This window comes from Eriocheir sinensis, unplaced genomic scaffold (genome assembly GCF_024679095.1).
Source record: "Eriocheir sinensis breed Jianghai 21 unplaced genomic scaffold, ASM2467909v1 Scaffold97, whole genome shotgun sequence".
NCBI lineage: Eukaryota > Metazoa > Arthropoda > Malacostraca > Decapoda > Varunidae > Eriocheir > Eriocheir sinensis.
The window spans coordinates 720,486-742,630 of NW_026112352.1; positions in this window are offsets into that span (position 1 = coordinate 720,486).

Below are 22,145 nucleotides of genomic sequence, written 5' to 3' on the forward strand. Positions count from 1 at the left end.
TTTGTGAAATACATAAAAAATACACATAAAATAAATAAATTTGAATGAAAATACATAAACAAATACACTTAAAATAACGTAAATTTGTATAAAAAAAATATGTACAAAACACAAATAGAATAATGTAAAATCGTATCAAAATAAATACACTGAATATTAATAAAATAATGTAAATTTGTATGAAATTAAGAAGCAAAATACCCATAAAATAACGCATTTATAAAATATATATACCAAAATACACCAAAAATTAAATTTGTATTAAAATAAATATACAAAAACTCATACAATAAGGTAAATTTGTATTGAAATAGATATGCAAAATACATATAAAACAATGTAAATTTGTTTCAAAATATATATACGAATACACATAAAATAACGCAGATTTCTATAAAAATATATATACAAAATACAATTTATGTATTGTATGTATTGAAAGAGATATTTTATGTATTGAAGAGATATTCAAAATACATATAAAACAATGTAAATCTGTTTCAAAATATATATACGAATAAACATAAAATAAAGTAGATTTCTATAGAAATATATACAAAATACATATGAAATTATGTAAATACGTATAAAAATATATATACAAAATACATATCAAATAATGTAAATTCGTGTCAAAATAAATAAACAAAATATCATGAAAAGAATGTGTATTTGTATGAAAATAGATAATAGATAATAAATTTGTATAAAATATATATGCAAGATACACATTAAATAATGTAAATATGTATAAAAAACTATATACAAAAAACAAATTGAATAATGTAAAATCGTATCAAAATAAATACACCGAATATTAATAAAATAATGTAAATTTGTATGAAAATAAAGATGCAAAATTCCCATAAAATAGCGCATTTCTTATAAAAATATATATACCAAAATACACATAAAATTTTTAGATTTGTATTGAAATAAATATACAAAATGCACATACAATAAGGTAAATTTGTATTGAAAGAGATATGCAAAAATACATATAAAACATTGTAAATTTGTTTCAAAATATATATACGAATACAAATAAAAAAACGTAGATTTCTACAAAAATATATATACAAAATACACATAAAATTAAGTAAATACGTATAAAAAAAGGTATTCAAAATACACATAAAATAATGTAAATTCGAATTGAAATAAATAAACAAAATACCAATAAAAGAATGTGTATTTGGATAAATATAAATATACAAAATACACATACAAAATAAACATAAAATAAGGTAGATTTGTAATAAAATATATGTACAAAATACACATACAATAATGTAAATTTATATGAAAATATATATACAAATACACATAAAATACCATGAATTTGTATAAAAAATTATATTCAAAATAAATATTAAATAATGTAAGAGCGTATAAAAATATATATACAAAGTACATATAAAATGAAAATTAAGATGCAAAATACCTATAAAATAACGCATTTTTTATAAAATTATTGATACCAAAATACACATAAAATATTTGAACTTGTATTAAAATAAATATACTAAATGCACATACAATAAGGTAAATTTGTATTGAAATAGATATGGAAAATACATATAAAATAATGTAAATTTGTTTCAAAATATATATACGAATACACATAAAATAACGTAGATTTCTATAAGAATACATATACAAAATACACATAAAATTAAGTAAATACGTATAAAAAAATGTATACAAAATACAAATAAAATAATGTAAATTCGTATAAATGTAAATAAACAATATACCAATAAAAGAATGTGTATTTGTATAAATATAAATATACAAAATGCACATAAAATAACGTAAATTTATATAAAATATATACATAAAATAACGCAAATTTCTATAAAAATGAACATTAGATAAATTTGCATAAAAATATATATACAAAACACACATTAGATAATGTAAATGAGCATAAAAATATGTATACAAAATACCTATGAAATAATCTAAATTCGTATTGAATTAAATTAAGAAATACCAATAAAATAATGTAATTTTGGATGAAAATATATATACAAAATACACATAAAATAACCTAAATACAAATACAAATATACACATAAAATAATTTAAAATTGAATGAAATAAATATACAAAATAAACATAAAATAAGGTAAATTTGTAATGAAATATATGAAAAAATACACATAAAATAATATAAATTTGTATGAAAATATATATACAAATACACATTAAATAACATGAATTTGTATAAAATTTGTATCAAAATATATACTTATACACAATAAAATAACGTATTTTTTTATGAAAATGTATATACAAAATACACATAAAATAATTGAAATACGTAGAAAAATATATATACAAAAAACACATAAAATAGTGTAAATATGTATGAAAATATATAGACAAATACACATAAAATAATGTAAATTTGGATAAAAAATATATACAAAATTAACATTAAATAATGTAAATATATATATAGAATAATGTTAAATCGTATCAAAATAAATGAAGAGAATATCAATAAAATAATATAAATTTGTATGAAAATAAAGATGCAAAATATCCATATAATAACGCATATTTGCATAAAAATATATATACAAAAATACATATAAAATAATTAAATTTGTATTAAAATAAATATACAAAAGCACGTACAATAAAGTAAATTTGTATTGAAATAGATATGCAAAATACACATTAATAATGTAAATCTGTATCAAAATATATATACGAATACTCATAAAATAGAGTAAATTTCTATGAAAATATACATACAAAATAGATATACAAAATACACATATAACTAGTTAAATTTGTATTTAAATACATGTACAAAAAACATATAAAATAATGTAGATTTGTATGAAATGAAAACAAATACATTTTATATAAAATATATATACAAAATACACATAGAATAATGTAAAATCATATCAAAATAAATACACAGAATATCAATAAAATAATGTAAATTTGTATGAAAATAAAGATGCAAAATACCCATAAAATAAAGCATATTTTTATAAAAATACATATACAAAAATACACATAGATTAATCAAATTTGTATTAAAATTAATATACAAAATAAGGTAAATTTGTATTAAAAAAAATATGCAAAATACACATAAAACAATGTAAATTTGTTTCAAAATATATATACGAATACACATAAAATAACGCAGATTTCTATAGAAATATATACAAAATACACTTGAAATAATGTAAATACGAATAAAAATATATATACAAAATACACATTAAATAATGTTAATTCGTGTCAAAATAAATAAACAAAATATCATGAAAAGAATGTGTATTTGTATGAAAATAGATATACAAAATACACATAAAATAACCTAAATTTGTATAAAACTATATACAAAAATACACAAAAATAATTTAAACTTGTATGAAAATAAATATACAAAATACACATAAAATTAGGTTAATTTGTATTGAATTACATTTTTTTTTTTTTACAGCAAAGGAGACAGCTCAAGGGCACAAAAAAGTAAACATTAATAAAAAAAAAAGCCCGCTACTCGCTGCTCCTAAAAAGAATCCAAAGAGGTGGCCGAAAGATAAGTCAGTTTCGGGAGGAGAGGTGTCCTGATACCCTCCTCTTGAAAGAGTTCAAGTCGTAGGCAGGAGGAAATACAGATGAAGGAAGATTGTTCCAGAGTTTACCAGCGTGAGGGATGAAAGAGTGAAGATGCTGGTTAACTCTTGCATAAGGGGTTTGGACAGTATAGGGATGAGCATGAGTAGAAAGTCGAGTGCAGCGGGCCCGCGGGAGGGGGCGAGGCATGAAGTTAGCAAGTTCAGAAGAGCAGTCAGCGTGGAAATATCGATAGAAGATAGAAAGAGAGGCAACATTGCGGCGGAATTTAAGAGGTAGAAGACTATCAGTATGAGGAGGAGAGCTGATGAGACGAAGAGCCTTTGTCTCCACTCTGTCCAGAAGAGCTGTGTGAGTGGAGCCCCCCCACACATGAGATGCATACTCCATACGAGGGCGGACAAGGCCCCTGTATATGGACAGCAACTGTGCAGGGGAGAAGAACTGGCGGAGACGGTACAGAACGCCCAGCCTCGAGGAAGCTGATTTAGTAAGAGATGAGATATGAAGTTTCCAGTTGAGATTTTGAGTTAAGGATAGACCGAGGATGTTTAGTGTTGAGGAAGGTTTGAGGCTGGGTGTTGTCAAAGAATAGGGGATAGTTGTTTGGAAGATTGTGTCGAGTGGATAGGTGGAGAAACTGTGTTTTTGAGGCATTGAAGGACACCAGGTTCTTCTTGCCCCAATCGGAAATAATAGTAAGGTCTGAGGCTAAGCGTTCTGCAGCCTCCAGCCTTGAGTCGTTAAGTTCCTGAAGGGTGTGTCTTCTATTAAAAGAAGTTGAATAATGCAGAGTGGAATCATCGGCGTAGGAATGGATAGTACAGTTCGTTTTGGAAAGAAGATCATCAATGAACAACAGAAAAAGAGTGGGAGATAGGACAGAACCCTGTGGGACACCACTGTTAATAGATTTAGGGGAAGAACAGTGACCGTCTACCACGGCAGAAATAGAACGGTCAGAAAGGAAACTGGAGATAAAGGTACAGAGAGAAGGATAGAAACCGTAGGAGGGTAGTTTAGAAAGCAAAGATTTGTGCCAGACCCTATCAAAAGCTTTTGATATGTCCAGCGCAATAGCAAAAGTTTCACCGAAACGGCTAAGAGAGGATGACCAAGAGTCAGTTAAGAAGGGGAGATCACCAGTAGAACGCCTTGCGGAACCCATACTGGTGATCAGATAGAAGGTCAGAAGTGGAAAGGTGCTTTGAATCTTCCGGTTAAGGATTGATTCAAAAGCTTTAGATAGACAAGAAAGTAAAGCTATAGGACGGTAGTTTGAGGATTGGAGCAGTCACCCTTCTTAGGTACAGGCTGTGTGAAGGCATACTTCCAGCAAGAAGGAAAGGTAGATGTTGACAGGCAGAGGCGAAAGAGTTTGACCAGGCAGGGTGACAGCACGGAGGCACAGTTTTTAAGGACAATAGGAGGCACTCCATCAGGTCCATAAGCCTTCTGAGGATTGAGGCCAGAGAGGGCATAGAAAACATCATTTTGAAGAATCTTTATAACAGGCATAAAGGAGTCAGAGGGGGATGAGTAGGAGGAATATGCCCAGACTCGTCCAGCTTGGAGTTTTTAGACAAAGTTTGAGAGAAGAGTTCTGCCTTAGAGATAGTTGAGACGGCAGGGTTGCCGTCAGTACTGAGTAGTTGAGGGAAAGATGAAGAAGTGAAGTTGGAGGAGATGTTTTTGGCTAGATGCCAGAAGTCACGGGAGGAGTTAGAGAAAGCAAGGTTTTGACATTTTCTATTAATGAAAGAATTTTTGGTTAGTCGGAGAATAGATTTGGCACGATTTCGGGCAGAAATGTAAAGTTCATAATTAGCATTAGTTTGAAGGCTCTGGTATCTTTTGTGAGCTACCTCTCTATCATTGACAGCACGAGAACAAGCGTGATTAAACCAAGGCTTTTTAGCGTGAGGAGTAGAGAAAGAACGAGGAATGTATGCCTCCATTCCAGAGACAATCACCTCTGTGATGCGTTGAGCACACACAGAGGGGTCTCTATCCTGGAAGCAATAATCATTCCACGGGAAATCGGAAAAGTACATCCTCAGGTCGTCCCACCGAGCTGAAGCAAAATGCCAAAAGCATCGCCTCTTCGGTGGGTCCAGAGGATGTACAGGAGCGATAGGACAGGATGCAGAAATAAGATTGTGATCGGAGGAGCCCAACGGAGAGAACAGTTTGACAGAATAAGCAGAAGGGTTTGAGGTAAGGAAGAGGTCTAGAATGTTGGGCCGATCTCCAAGACGGTCAGGAATACGTGTAGGGTGCTGGACCAACTGCTCTAGGTCGTTGAGGATAGCAAAGTTGTAGGCTTGTTCACCAGGATGGTCAGTGAAAGAGGATGAAAGCCAAAGCTGGTGGTGAACATTGAAATCTCCTAGGATGGAGATTTCAGCGAAGGGAGAGTGGGTCAAGATGTGCTCCACTTTAGAATTCAAATAGTCAAAGAATTTTACATAGTTGGTAGAGTTAGGTGAGAGATAAACAGCACATATGTATTTAGTAATAGAATGACAGTGAAGTCTTAACCAGATGGTGGAAAATTCAGAAGAGTCAAGGTCGTGGGCACGAGAGCAAGTGATGTCGTTGCGCACGTAGGCGCAACATCCAGCTTTGGATTGAAATTTAGGATAGAGATAGTAGGAGTGAACAGAGTAGAGATTGCTGTCAGTAGCCTCAGAAACCTGTGTTTCGGTAAGGAAGAGAAGGTGAGGTTTAGAGGAGGAGAGATGATGTTCCACAGAATGAAAATTAGAGCGAAGACCGCGAATGTTGCAGAAATTGAGAAGAAAGAGGTTCGAGGAGTTATCAAGACACCTCTCGGGTCGGCAGCCAGAAGGGGAGTCCTCCCTGGGGGAATTTGTGGTCCCCCCCCCAGGCGGGGACTCCGAGGCATTGCTTAATTGAGCCATTTTGAATTTTGAATTTTGGAAAAAGGTGTATATGTTATGTGAATGTAGTGTGGTGTGGATAAAGAGAGGATATGTCTTTAGAGAGCATGCTGAACTACTCTCCGGTGTTGGTGAGACAATAGGGAAACGGTTAGTGAGGACATGGGAAGGGTCTTTGGAGGGCTTCAGCTCCCTTCTCACCTCCCATATATACCTCACCGGGAGTGGCTTGCGCCCGTTCGGTAGGTGTCTTCCTACCTACTCCAGCCAAATACACATAAAATAATGTAAATTTGAATGAAAATATATAAACATATAGACTTAAAATAATGTAAATTTGTATCAAATATATATACAAAAAAAAAAAATAATGTAAATATGTATAAAAAAATATATACAAAACACAAATAAAATAATGTAAAATCGTATCAAAATAAATACAGAAAATATTAATAAAATAATGTAAATTTGTATGAAAATTAAGATGCAAAATACCCATAAAATAATGCATTTTTTATAAAAATATATATACGAAAAAACATAAAATATTTGATTTTGTATTAAAATAAATAGATATACAAAATACTCATAAAATAAGCTAAATTTGAATTGAAATATATATACAAAATACATAAAATAATGTAAATTTGTATCAAAATACTTATACAAATACACATATAATAACGTAAATTTGTATAAAATATATAAACAAAATACACATTAAATAATGTAAATATGTATAAAAAAATATACAAAATACACAAATAATCATGTAATTCGTATCAAAATAAATAGACAAAATACCAATAAAATAATGTAAATTTCTATAAGAAAACATATACAAAATACACATAAATAATGCAAATATCAATAAAATATATATAATATAATATACTTTATACATATTTAAAATATTTAATGTATATTTTGTATATATATTTATCAAATTTACATTATTTTATATTATTTATATTTTCATACAAATTTACATTATTTTATGTGATTTGTATATGTATTCAATACAAATTTGCCTAACTTTATGTGTATTTTGCATATCTATTTTCAAACAAATTTAAATTATTTTGTGTATTTTATATATATTTTATACAAATTTTAGTTATTTATTTGTTTTTATATATATTTTTCTAAATATACATTCTTTTATTGAATTTTGTGTATTTAATTTTTACAATTTACATTATTTTATGTGTATTTTCTATATATATTTTTCTACGTATTTAAATTATTTTATGTGTATTTTATATATACATATTCATAAAAATTTACGTTATTTTATTGTGTGTATTCGTATATATTTTGAAACAAATTTTATACAAATTCATGTTATTTTATGTGTATTTTATTTATGTGTATTATATTTTATTACAAATTTACCTTATTTTATGTTTATTTTGTATATTTATTTCATTTAATATAATCAAATTTAAATTTATTGTATATGGATTTTGTATATTAATTTTAATACAAATTTAATTATTCTATGTGTATTTTTTCTATTTGTATTTTTATAAAAATATGCTTTATTTTATGGGTATTTTGCATCTTTATTTTCATACAAATTTACGTTATTTTATTGATATTCTGCTCATTCATTTTGATACGATTTGATATTATTCTATGTGTATTTTGTATATATTTTTCATACAAATTTACGTTATTTTATGTGTATTTGTTTATATTTTGACACAAATTTACAATATTTTATGGGTATTTTTTGTATATATATTTAAAAGAAATTTACCTAGTTTTATGTGTATTTTGAATATCTATTTTCATTCAAACTCAAATTATTTTGATGTTTTTTTGTATATATTTCAATACAAATTTTAGTTAGGTTAAGTGTATTTTGTAAATCTATTTTCATTCAAATATATATTATTTTATTGGTATTTTGTTGATTTATATTGACACGAATTTACATTATTTTATATGTACTTTGTATATATATTTTTATACGCATTTACATTATTTAATATTTATTTTGAGTATATAATTTTATACAAATTCATGGTATTTTATGTGTATTTGTATATATATTTTCATATAAATTTACATTATTTTATGTGTATTTTGTACATATATTTCATCACAAATTTACCTTATTTTATGTTTATTTTGTATATGTATTTTGTACATTTATATTTATACAAATACACATTCTTTTATTTGTATTTTGTTTATTTAATTTTGTTTTAATTTACATTATTTTATGTGTATTTTGTTTACATTTTTTTATACGTATTTACTTAATTTTATGTGTATTTTGTATATATATTTTTATAGAAACCTACGTTATTTTATGTGTATTCGTACATATATTCTGAAACAAATTTACATTGTTTTATATGTACAATAAGGTAAATTTGTATTGAAATAGATATGCAAAATACATTTAAAGCAATGTAAATTTGTTTCAAAATATGTATACGAATACACCTAAAATAACGTAGATTTCTATAAAAATATATATACAAAATACACATAAAATGAAGTAAATACGTAAAAAAAATGTATACAAAATACACATAAAATAATGTAAATTCGTAAAAAATAAATAAACAAAATACCAATAAAAGAATGTGTATTTGTATAAATATAAATATTCAAAATACACATAAAATAACGTAAATTTATATAAAACTATATACAAAAATACACAGAAGTAATTAAATTTGTATGAAAATATATACAAAACACACAGAAAATAAGCTAAATTTGAATTGAAATATATATACAAAATACATGAAATAAAGTAAATTGGTATCAAAATATTTATACAAATACACATATAATAACGTAGATTTGTATGAAAATATATAAACAAAATACACATTAAATAATGTAAATACGTATAAAAAATGTGTACAAAATACACATATAATCATGTAATTCGTATCAAAATAAATAAACAAAATACCAATAAAATAATATAAATTTGTATGAGTAAACGTGTATAAATATAAATGTACAAAATACACATACAAAATAAACATAAAATAAGGTAAATTTGTAATGAAATATATGTACAAAATACACATGAAATAATGTAAATTTATATGAAAATATATATACAAATACACATAAAATACCATGAATTTGTATAAAATTATATATTCAAAATAAATATTAAATAATGTAAATGCGTATAAAAAATATATAAAAAGTACATATAAAATAATGTAAATTCGTATCAATATAAATCAACAAAATACCAATAAAATAATATATATTTGATTGAAAATAGATTTACAAAATACACATAACATAACTAAAATTTGTATTGAAATATATACAAAAATACATAAAAATAATTTGAGTTTGTATGAAAATAGATATTCAAAATACACATAAAACTAGGTAAATTTCTTTTGAAATATATATACAAAATACCCATAAAATATTGTAAATTTGTGTCAGAATATATAATCAAATACACATAAAATAACGTAAATTTGTTTGAAAATATATACAAAATACACATAGAATAATGTCAAATCGTATCAAAATGAATGAGCACAATATCAATAAAATAACGTAAATTTGTATGAAAATAAAGATGCAAAATACCCATAAAATAAAGCATATTTTATAAAAATACATATACAAAAATACACATAGAATAATTAAATTTGTATTAAAATTAATATACAAAATGCATATACAATAAGGTAAATTTGTATTGAAAAATATGCAAAATACATAAAAGTGTAAATTTGTTTAAAATCGATATACGAATACACATAATATAACGTAGATTTCTATAGAAAGATATATACAAAATACACATGAAATGATGTAAATACGTATAAAATATATATACAAAATACATTAAATAATTTAAATTCTCGTCATAATAAATAAACAAAATATCAATAAAAGAATGTGTATTTGTATGAAAATAGATATACAAAATACTCATAAAATAACCTAAGTTTGTATAAAACTATATACAAAATACACAAAATAATTTAAATTTGTATGAAAATAAATATACAAAATACACATAAAATTATTTTGTATATCTATTTATACAAATGTACGTTATTTTATGTGAATTTGTTTTCATTTCATACAAATTTACATTATTTATGTGTATTTTGTACATGTATTTAAATACAAATTGAACTAATTACATATTTTATAAAAATACATATACAAAAATACACATAGATTAATCAAATTTGTATTAAAATTAATATACAAAATACACATACAATAAGGTAAATTTGTATTGAAAAAATATGCAAAATACACATATAACAATGTAAATTTGTTTCAAAATATATATACGAATACACATAAAATAATGCAGATTTCTATAGAAATATAAACAAAATACACTTGAAATAATGTAAATACGTATAAAAATATATATACAAAATACACATTAAATAATGTTAATTCGTGTCAAAATAAATAAACAAAATATCATGAAAAGAATGTGTATTTGTATGAAAATAGATATACAAAATACACATAAAATAGCCTAAATTTGTATAAAACTATAAACAAAAATACACAAAAATAATTTAAACTTGTATGAAAATAAATATACAAAAAACATATAAAATTAGGTAAATTTGTATTGAAATACATATACAAAATACACATAAAATAATGTAAATTTGAATGAAAATATATAAACATATAGACTTAAAATAACGTAAATTTGTATCAAATATATATACAAAAAACACATTAAATAATGTAAATATGTATAAAAAAATATATACAAAACACAAATAAAATAATGTAAAATCGTATCAAAATAAATACAGAAAATGTTAATAAAATAATGTAAATTTGTATGAAAATTAAGATGCAAAATACCCATAAAATAACGCATTTTTATAAAAATATATATACGAAAAAACATAAAATATTTGATTTTGTATTAAAATAAATAGATATAGAAAATACACATAAAATAAGCTAAATTTGAATTAAAATATATATACAAAATACATAAAATAATGTAAATTTGTATCAAAATACCTATTCAAATACACATATAATAACGTAAATTTGTATAAAAATATATAATCAAAATACACATTAAATAATGTAAATACGTATAAAAAAATGTAAAAAATACACATATAATCATGTAATTCGTATCAAAATAAATAGACAAAATACCAATAAAATAATGTAAATTTCTATGAGAAAACATATACAAAATACACATAAATAACGCAAATATCAATAAAAATATATATAATATAATATATTTTTATACATATTTAAAATATTTCATGTATATTTTGTATACATATATTTTATCCAAATTTACGTGATTTTATATGTATTTGTTTATATATTATCATACAAATTTACATTATTTTATGTGAGTTATGTATATGTATTTCAATACAAATTTGCCTAACTTTATGTGTATTTTGCATATCTATTTTCAAACAAATTTAAATTATTTTTGTGTATTTTTGTATATATTTTTATACAAATTCTAGTTATTTTATTTGTTTTTTGTATATATATTTTCCTACATATATACATTCTTTTATTTGAATTTTGTGTATTTAATTTTTTACGAATTTACATTATTTTATGTGTATTTTGTATATATATTTTTCTACGTATTTAAACTATTTTATGTGTATTTTATATATACATTTTCATAAAAATTTACGTTATTTTATTCGTATATATTTTGAAACATTTTATACAAATTCATGTTATTTTATGTGTATTTGTGTATATATTTTCATACAAATTTATATTATTTTATGTGTATTCTTACATATATTTCATTACAAATTTACCTTATTTTATGTTTATTTTGTATATTTATTTCATTCAATTTTAAATTATTTAATGTGTATATTTGTATTTGAATTTAGGTTATTTTATGTGTGTTTTCTATATATATTTTCATCCAAAATTACATTATTTTATTGTTATTTTCTTAATTTAACTCGATACGAATTTAGATTATTTCATAGGTATTTTGTATACATATTTTTATACTCATTTACATTATCTAATGTGTGTTTTGTATATATTTTTTTATGCAAACTAATTTTATGTGCATTTTTGTACATATATTTTTATAGAAACTTAAAACGTTATTTTATGTGTATTTTGTATATGTTTTCTCATACAAATTTACATTATTTAATTAGTTTTTTGTTTATTTATTTTGATACGAATGACTTGATTATTGATGTATTTTGTACATATTTTTATACGTTTACATTACTTAATGTGTATTTTGTTTATATATTTTTTACAAATTTACGTTATTATATGTGTATTTGTTAAAATATTTTGAAACAATTTACTTTATTTTATGTATTTTGTATATATATTTCAATACAAATTAAGCTTATTTTGTGTATTTTGTATATCTATTTTCATGCAAATTTGATTACTTCTGTGTATTTTTGTATATATTTTTATACAAATTTACGTTATTTTATGTGCATTTGTATATTTATATTGATAAAATACACATTCTCTTATTGTTATTTTTTTATTTATATTTATACGAATTTTCATTATTTTATGTGTATTTTGTATACATTTTTGATTCGTATTTACTTAATTTTATTTGTAATTGTATATATATATTTATAGAAATCTACGTTATTTTATGTGTATTCGTATATAGATTTAGAAACAAATTTCCAATGTTTTATATATGTTTTTGCATATCTATTTCAATACAAATTTACCTTATTGTATGCGCATTTTGTATATTTATTTTTAATACAAATTCAAATATTTTATGTGTATTTTTGTATATATAATTTTATAAAAAATGCGTTATTTTATAGGTATTTTGCATCTTAGTTTTCATAGATATGTACATTATTTAATTTATATTATGTTTATATATTTGATACGATTTTATATTATACTATTTGTGTTTTGTATATTTTTTTATACATATTTTCATTATTTAATGTCAATACCGAGGTGCTTTCATATGTTCGTCAATATCGAGGTGCTTTCTATATGCTCCTTAATATCAATGTGCTTTATCTGATCCTCAATATCAAAGGTGCTTTCATATGCTGTTCAATATCGAAGTGCTTTCATCTGTCTTACTCTATATCAAGGAGATTTCATCTGCTACTCAATATGTAGGTTATTTCATCTGCTCCTCAATATCGATGTGCATTCACCTGCTCCTTAATATCGAGGTGCTTTCATCTGCTCCTCAATATCAAGGTGCTTCCATCTGCTACTCAATATCAAGGTGCTTTCACCCGCTCTCCAATATCGATGTGCTTTCATCTGCTCCTCAATATCAAGGTGCTTTCGTTTGCTCCTCAATATCGATGTGCTTTCACCTGCTCCCCAATATCGATGTGCTTTCACCTGCTCCTCAATATCGAGGTGCTTTCATCTGTTCCTCAACATCGAGGTGATTTCATCTGCTCCTCAATATCGAGGTGCTTTTATCTGATCCTCAATATCAATGTGTTTTCAACTCCTCCTCAATATCGAGGTGATTTCATCTGCTCCTCAATATCGATGTGTTTTCATCTGCTCCTCAATATCGAGGTGCTTTCATCTGCTCCTCAATATCAAGGTGCTTTCATCTGCTCCTCAATATCTATGTGCTTTCATATGCTTCTCAATATCAAGGTGCTTTCATCTGCTCCTCAGTATGGAGGAGCCATCACCTGCTCCTCAATATCGAGGTGCTTTCATCTGCTCGTCAATATCGAGGTTTTATCATCTGCTCCTCAATATCGAGGTGATTTCATCTGCTCCTCAATATCGAGGTGGTTTCAACTGCTCCCCAATATCGATGTGCTTTCACCTGCTCCTTAATATCGAGGTGCTTTCATCTGCTCCTCAATACCGATGTGTTTTCATCTGCTCCCAAATATCGATGTGCTTTCATCTGCTTATCAATATCGAGGTGCTTTCATTTGCTCCTAAATAAAAAGGTGCTTTCATCTGCTCCTCAATATCGAGGTGCTATCATCTGCTCCTCAATATCGATGTTCTTTCATCTGCTGCTCAATATCGAGGTACTTTTATCTGCTCTTAAATATCGAGGTGCTATCATCTGCTCTTTAATATCGATGTTCTTTCATCTCCTCCTCAATATCGAGTTGCTTTCATCTGCTCCTCAATATCGATGTGCTATCATGTGCTCGTCAATATCGAGGTGCTTTCATCTGCTCCTCAATATCGATGTGCTTTCATCTGTTCCTTAATATGGAGGTGCTTTCATCTGCTCCTCAATATCGAGGTGCTTGTATCTGCTCCTCAATATCGATATGCTTTCATCTGCTCCTCAATATGAAGATCCTTTCATCTGCTCCTCAATACCGAGGTGCTTTATCTGCTCCTCAATATCGAGATGCTTTCATCTGCTCCTCAGTATCAAGGTGCTTTCATCTGCTGCTCAGTATCGAGGTGCTTTCATCTGCTCCTCAATATCAAGGTGCTTTCACCTGCTCCTCAGTATCAAGGTGCTTTCACCTGCTCCTCAATATCAAGGTGCTTTCACCTGCTCCTCTATATCGAGGTGCTTTCATCTGCTCCTCAGTATCAAGGTGCTTTCATCTGCTCATCAATATCGAGGTGCTTTCATCTGCTCATCAATATCGAGGTGCTTTCATCTACTCCTTAATATCGAGGTGCGTTCATCTGCTCTTCAATATCGAAGTGCTTTCATCTACTCCTTAATATCAAGGTGCTTTCATCTGCTCCTCAATATCGAGGTGCTTTCATCTGCTCATCAATATCGATATGCTATCATCTGCTCCTCAATAGCTATGTGCTTTCATCTGCTCCTCAATATCGAGGTTGTATCATGTGCTCCTCAATATCGATATGCTTTTATCTCCTCCTCAACAGCGAGGTGCTTTCATCTGCTCCTCAATATCAAGGTGCTTTCATCTCCTCCTCAACATCGAGGTGCTTTCACCTGTTCCTCAATATCGAGGTGCTATCAGGTGCTCGTCAATATCGAGGTGCTTTAATCTGCTCCTCAATATCGATGTGCCTTCACCTGCTCGTCAATATCGAGGTCCTTTCATCTGCTCCTCAATATCAAGAGCAGGTGAAAGCATCAATATCGATATTAAGGAAATTGAAAGCACCTTGATATTGAAAGGAGCAGCACCTTGATGAAAAACTCGGGCAGATGAGGGCGGATGAAGAACCTCCGATATTGTGGAGCAGGTTGAGGGAGCACATCGATATTGAAGCTGCTGATGTGAGGCAGATCTTGATTGAGGAGCAGATGATGTTGAGGAAGGCACCTCAGAACAGATGAAAGCTGAAAGCACACAAGTGAAAGCACTTGATATTGGGGAACAGCTGAGCATGATTGAGGAGCAGGTGAATACCTCGATATTGAAGCTTTCATCCGCTCCACAATATCGATGTGCTTCATCTGCTCCTCAATATCAAGGCGCTTTCATCTGCTCCACAATATCGAGGTGCTTTCATCTGCTACTCAACATCGAGGTGCTTTCATCTCCTCAATATTGAGGTGGTATCATCTGCCCTCAATATCGAGGTGCTTTCATCTGCTACTAATATCGAGGTGCTTTCATCTGCTACCAATATCGAGGTGCTTTCATCTGCTCCTCAAAATCGAGGTGATATTATTTGCTCCTCAATATCGAGTTGCTTTCGTCTGCTGCTCAATATCGAGGTGCTTTCATCTGTTCCTCAATATCGAGGTGCTTTCATCTCCTCCTCAGTATCGAGGTGCTTTCATCTGCTCCTCAATATCAAGGTGCTTTCATCTGCTCCTCAATATCAAGGTGCTTTCATCTGCTCCTCAATGTAGAGTTGCTTTCATCTGCTCCTCAATAAGAAGGTGCTTTCATCTACTCCTCAATATCGATGTGCTTTCACCTGTTATTCAATATCGAGCTGCTTTCATCTGCTCCTCAATATCAAGGTGCTTTCATCTGCTCCTCATTATCGAGCTCTTTTCATCTGCCCATTAATATCAAGGTGCTTCCATTTGCTTCACAATAGCAAGGTGCTTTCATCTGCTCCTCAATATCGAATTGCCTTCATCTGCTCCTCAATATCAAGGTGCTTTCATCTGCTCCTCAATATCGAGGTGCTTTCATCTGCTCCTCAATATCGATATGCTCTCATCTGCTCCTCAATATCGAGGTGCTTTCATTTGCCCCTCAATATCAAGGTGCTTTCATCTGTTCCTCAAAATCGATGTGCTTTAACCTGCTCCTCAATATCGAATTGCTCTCTCATCTGCTCCTCAATATCAAGGTGCTTTCATCTGCACCTCAATACCGAGGTGCTTTCACCTGCTCCTCAATATCGAAGAGCTTTCACTAGCTCCTCAATATCAAGGTGTTTTCACCTGCTCCCCAATATCGATATCCTTTCACCTGCTCCTTAATATCGAGGTGCTTTTATCTGCTCATCATTATCGAGGTGCTATCATCTGCTCCCCAATATCGATGTGCTTTCATCTGCTCCTCAGTATCAAGGTGCTCCCATCTGCTCCTCAATATCGAGGTGCTATCATCTGATCCTCTATATCGAGGTGCTTTCATCCGCTCCTCAATATGGAGCAGTTTACATTTACTCCTCAATATCAAGGTGCTTCCTTCTGCTCCTCAATATCAAGGTGCTTTCATCTGCTCCTCATTATCGATGTGCTCTCATCTGCTCCTCAATATCGATGTGCTTTCATCTGCTCCTCAATATCAATGTGCTTTCGTCTGCTCCTCATTATCAAGGTGCTTTCACCTTCTCTTCAATATCAAGGTGCTTTCTTCTGCTACTCAATATCAAGGTACGTTCATCTGCTCCTCCATATTGATGTGCTTTCATCTGCTCCTCAATATCGAGGTGCTTTCATCTGCTTCTCAATATGGAGCTGTTTACATCTACTCATCAATATCAAGGTGCTTTCTTATGCTCCTTAATATCAAGGTGTTTTCATTTGCTCCTCAATATCGATGTGCTTTCATCTGCTCTTCAATATCGAGGTGTTTTCATCTGCTCCTCAATATGAAAGTGCTTTCATATGCTTCTCAATATCAAAGTGCTTTCATCTGCTCCTCAATATCGAGGTGTTTTCATCTGATCCACAATATCGAGGTGCTTTCATCTGCTCATCAATATCGAGGTGGTACCATCTGCTCCTCAATATCGAGGTGCTTTCATCTGCTCCTTAATATCGAGGTGCTTTCATCTTCTCCTCAATGTCGAGGTGCTTCCATCTGCTCCTCAATATCGACGTGGAATCATCTGCTCCTCAATATCGAGGTGCTTTCGTCTGCTGCTCAATATCGAAGTGCTTTCATTTGCTCCTTAATATCGTGGCGCTTTCATCTGCTCCTGTATATCAAGGTGCTTTCATCTGTTTCTCATTATCAAGGTTCTTTCATCTCCTCCTCAATATCAAGGTGCTTTCATTTGCTCCTCAATATCCATGTGCTTTCACCTGCTCCTCAATATAGAGCTGCTTTCATCTGCTACTAAATATCATGGTGCATTCTTCTGCTCCTCAATATCAAGGTGCTTTCATCTGCTCCTCTATATCCATGTGCTTTCACCTGCTCCTCAATATAGAGCTGCTTTCATCTGATCCTAAATATCAAAGTGCTTTCATTTGCTCCTCAATATCAAGGTGCTTTCATCTGCTCCTCAATATCGAATTGCTTTCATCTGCTCCTCAATATCAATGTGCTTTCATCTGTTCCTCAATATCGAGGTCCTATTATCTGCTCCTCAATATCGAGGTGCTTTCGTCTGCTTCTCAATATCGAGGTGCTTTCATCTGTTCCTCAATATCGAGGTACTTTTATCTGCTCCTCAATATCGAGGTGCTTTCATCTGCTCCTCAATATCGAGGTGCTTTCATCTGCTCCTCTATATCAAGGTGCTTTCATCTGCTCCTCAATATCAAGGTGCTTTCATTTGCTCCTCAATATCGAGGTGCTTTCATTTGCTCCTCAATATCGAGGTGCTTTCATCTGCTCCTCAATATCAAGGTGTTTTCATCTGCTCCTCAATATCGATGTGCTTTCACCTGCTCCTCAATATCGAAGTGCTTTCATCTGCTCCTCAATATTAAGGTGCTTTTATCTGCTCCTCAATATCGATGTGCTTTCACCTGCTCTTCAATATCGAGGTGCTTTCACCTGCTCCTCAATATCGAGTTGCTTTCATCTGCTGTTTAATATCGAGGTGCTTTAATCTTCTCAATATCGAGGCGCTTTCATCTTCTCCTCAATATCGAGGTGCTATCATCTGCTGCCCAATATTGATATTCTTTCACCTGCTCTTCAATATCAAGGTGCTCTCACCTGCTCCTCAATATCGAGGTGCTATCATCTGCTCCTCAATATCGAGGTGCTATCATCTGCTCCTCAATATCGAGGTGCTATCATCTGCTCCTCAATATCAAGGTGCTTTCATCTGCTCCTCAATATCAAGGTGCTTTCATCTGCTCCTCAATATCAAGGTGCTATCATCTGTTCCTCATTATCAAGGTTCTTTCATCTCCTCCTCAATATCAAGGTGCTTTCATTTGCTCCTCAATATCCATGTGCTTTCACCTGCTCCTCAATATAGAGCTGCTTTCATCTGATCCTAAATATCAAGGTGCTATCATCTGCTCCTCAATATCAAGGTGCTATCATCTGCTCCTCAATATCAAGGTGCTATCATCTGCTCCTCAATATCAAGGTGCTTTCATCTGCTCCTCAATATCGAGGTGCTTTCATCTGCTCCTCAATATCGATGTGCTTTCACTTACTCCTTAATATCGAGGTGCTTTCATTTGTTCCTCAATATCAAGGTGCTTTCATCTGCTCCTCAATATCGAGGTGCTTTCATCTGCTCCTCAATATCATGGTGCTTTCACTTACTCCTTAATATCGAGGTGCTTTCATTTGTTACTCAATATCAAGGTGCTTTCACCTGTTCCTCAATATAGATGTGCTTTCACCTGCTCCTCAATATTGATATGCTTTCAACTGCTCCTCAATATCGACGTTCTTTCACCTGCTCCTCAATATCGAGGTGCTTTCCCCTGCTCCTCAATATCGACGTTCTTTCACCTGCTCCTCAATATCGAGGTGCTTTCCCCTGCTCCTCAATATCGACGTTCTTTCCCCTGCTCCTCAATATCGACGTTCTTTCACCTGCTCCTCAATATCGAGGTGCTTTCCCCTGCTCCTCAATATCGACGTTCTTTCACCTGCTCCTCAATATCGAGGTGCTTTCCCCTGCTCCTCAATATCGACGTTCTTTCACCTGCTCCTCAATATCGACGTTCTTTCACCTGCTCCTCAATATCGAGGTGCTTTCAACTGCTCCTCAATATCGATGTGCTTTCATCTGCTCCATAATATAGAGATGCTTTCATCTGCTCCATAATATAGAGATGCTTTCATCTGCTCCATAATATAGAGATGCTTTCATCTGCTCCATAATATAGAGATGCTTTCATCTGCTCCTCAATATCGATGTGCTTTCATCTGCTCCATAATATAGAGATGCTTTCATCTGCTCCTCAATATCAAGGTGCTTTCATCTGCTGTTCAATATCAAGGTGCTTTCTTCTGCTACTCAATATCAAGGTGCTTTCTTCTGCTACTCAATATCAAGGTGCTTTCTTCTGCTACTCAATATCAAGGTGCTTTCTTCTGCTCCTCAATATGGATGTGCTTTCATCTGCTCCTCAATATCGAGGTTCTTTCATCTGCTCCTCATTATCGAGGTTCTTTCATCTGCTCCTCAATATCGAGGTGCTTTCATCTGCTCATCAATATCGAGGTGCTTTCATCTGCTCCTCAATATCGATGTGCTATCATGTGCTCCTCAATATTGAGGTGGTATCATCTGCTCCTCAATATCGAGGTGCTTTCATCTGTTCCTCAATATCGATGTGCTTTCATCTGCTCCTCAATATCGAGGTGGTATCATCTGCTCCTCATTTTCGAGGTGCTTTCATCTGCTCCTCAATATAGAGGTGCTATCATGTGTTCCTGAATATAGAGGTGCTTTCATCTCCTCCTCAATAACAAGGTGCTTTCATCTGCTACTCAATATCGAGGTGCTTTCATCTGCTCCTCAATATCGAGGTACTTTCATCTGCCCCTCAATATCAAGGTGCTTTCATCTGCTCCTCAATATCGATGTGCTTTAACCGGCCTGTAATTATTATAATTAGATTTTTCACCTTTCTTAAATATTGGTATCACTTTTGCTACTTGCAATTGTTTAGGAAAGTAACCCTCTGTAAAACATTTATTTATAATGAACTTTAAAAATGGAGAAATTTCAGTAGTACATTCCTTAAGTACTTTTACACTGATGTCATCAAACCCCGGAGACGTAACTTTTAGATTATTTATAACATCCTTAATTTCTTGCTCTATTGTGGGTTTAAGAAAGAATGATAAAGGGACTGGCTCTGGAAGAAAGGACTCAAATGAAACTGAAGGTGGACCGATATCTGAAGCTAATTTGCTACCAATATTCGTGAAGTAGTTATTAAATTCGTCTGCAATATCGCTGTCATTAGATACAGTTTTATCTTGAAAATTCATTGAAGTTGGCAATTTCGATCTATTTATCCCCATTAAGTAATGTAAAGTTTCCCATGTTTTTTTAGTCACCTGATTGTTCACAAAATTTTTCTTTAAAGTAATTCTCTTTGGCTGTCCTTATTATTGATGTCAACGTATTCCTATATCGTTTAAATATTGTTTCATAGGTTAGTGGCCATTTTGCGTACAACTTTTGTAACTTGTTACGATGTTTTATTGACTTTATTAAACCTGGAGTTATGTATTGCTTGCCAAAATGTTTTTCTTTAACCAAAAATGATTTTATTGGGAAATTAATGTTATATAGTCTCTTGAATGTGTCCATGTAGAAATTAAATATATTTTCAGTTCCTTCATTATTAGCTAGTTCTAAATCCCACCTAATTTTTTTTTATTTCTTCTCTGAAAGTTGCAATTTTATCATTGGTAATAATTATCTTTGTTACATGCACATATGATATATTGTTAAGGGCAAGTGTAGAAAAAAGGCCAAATACATGGAAGGTGTCACTGATTGATGAATAAAATATACCACTTTTCATATAATTGTGAATGTCATGTGACCATATATGATCAATTAATGTTGCAGAGGTAGAGGTTACTCTGGTTGGCTTTAAAATACTTTGAAAGAATTTGTAGGAATGGAACATATTAATGTATGAAATGGTATTGTTATTGGCATTTAACAGGTTAACATTAAAATCTCCCATCAAATAACATGGTAAACTAAGATTAGATACATAATCTAAAATTTGTTCCATTGATTAAAAAAAATCATTAAGTGATGCATTGGGTGGTCTGTAAAAACTATTATGAAATTCGAACGCTTGATTATTTTAATACATCGTGATTCAAGGTGGTAGTTTTAAACAAGCGTTAGTAATCTTTTCTCCTTGAAACTTGTTATGCAGATAAATAGCTAAGCCTCCCCCTTGTGTTGACTTATTCTGAAAGTATGAAAAGTAGTTACTCTGGTTATATAAGTTACATATGGCATCATTTAGACGTGTTTCACATAACCCGATAGCATCAAACGTGACAGAAGATTGATTTAAACATTCATCAAATAACG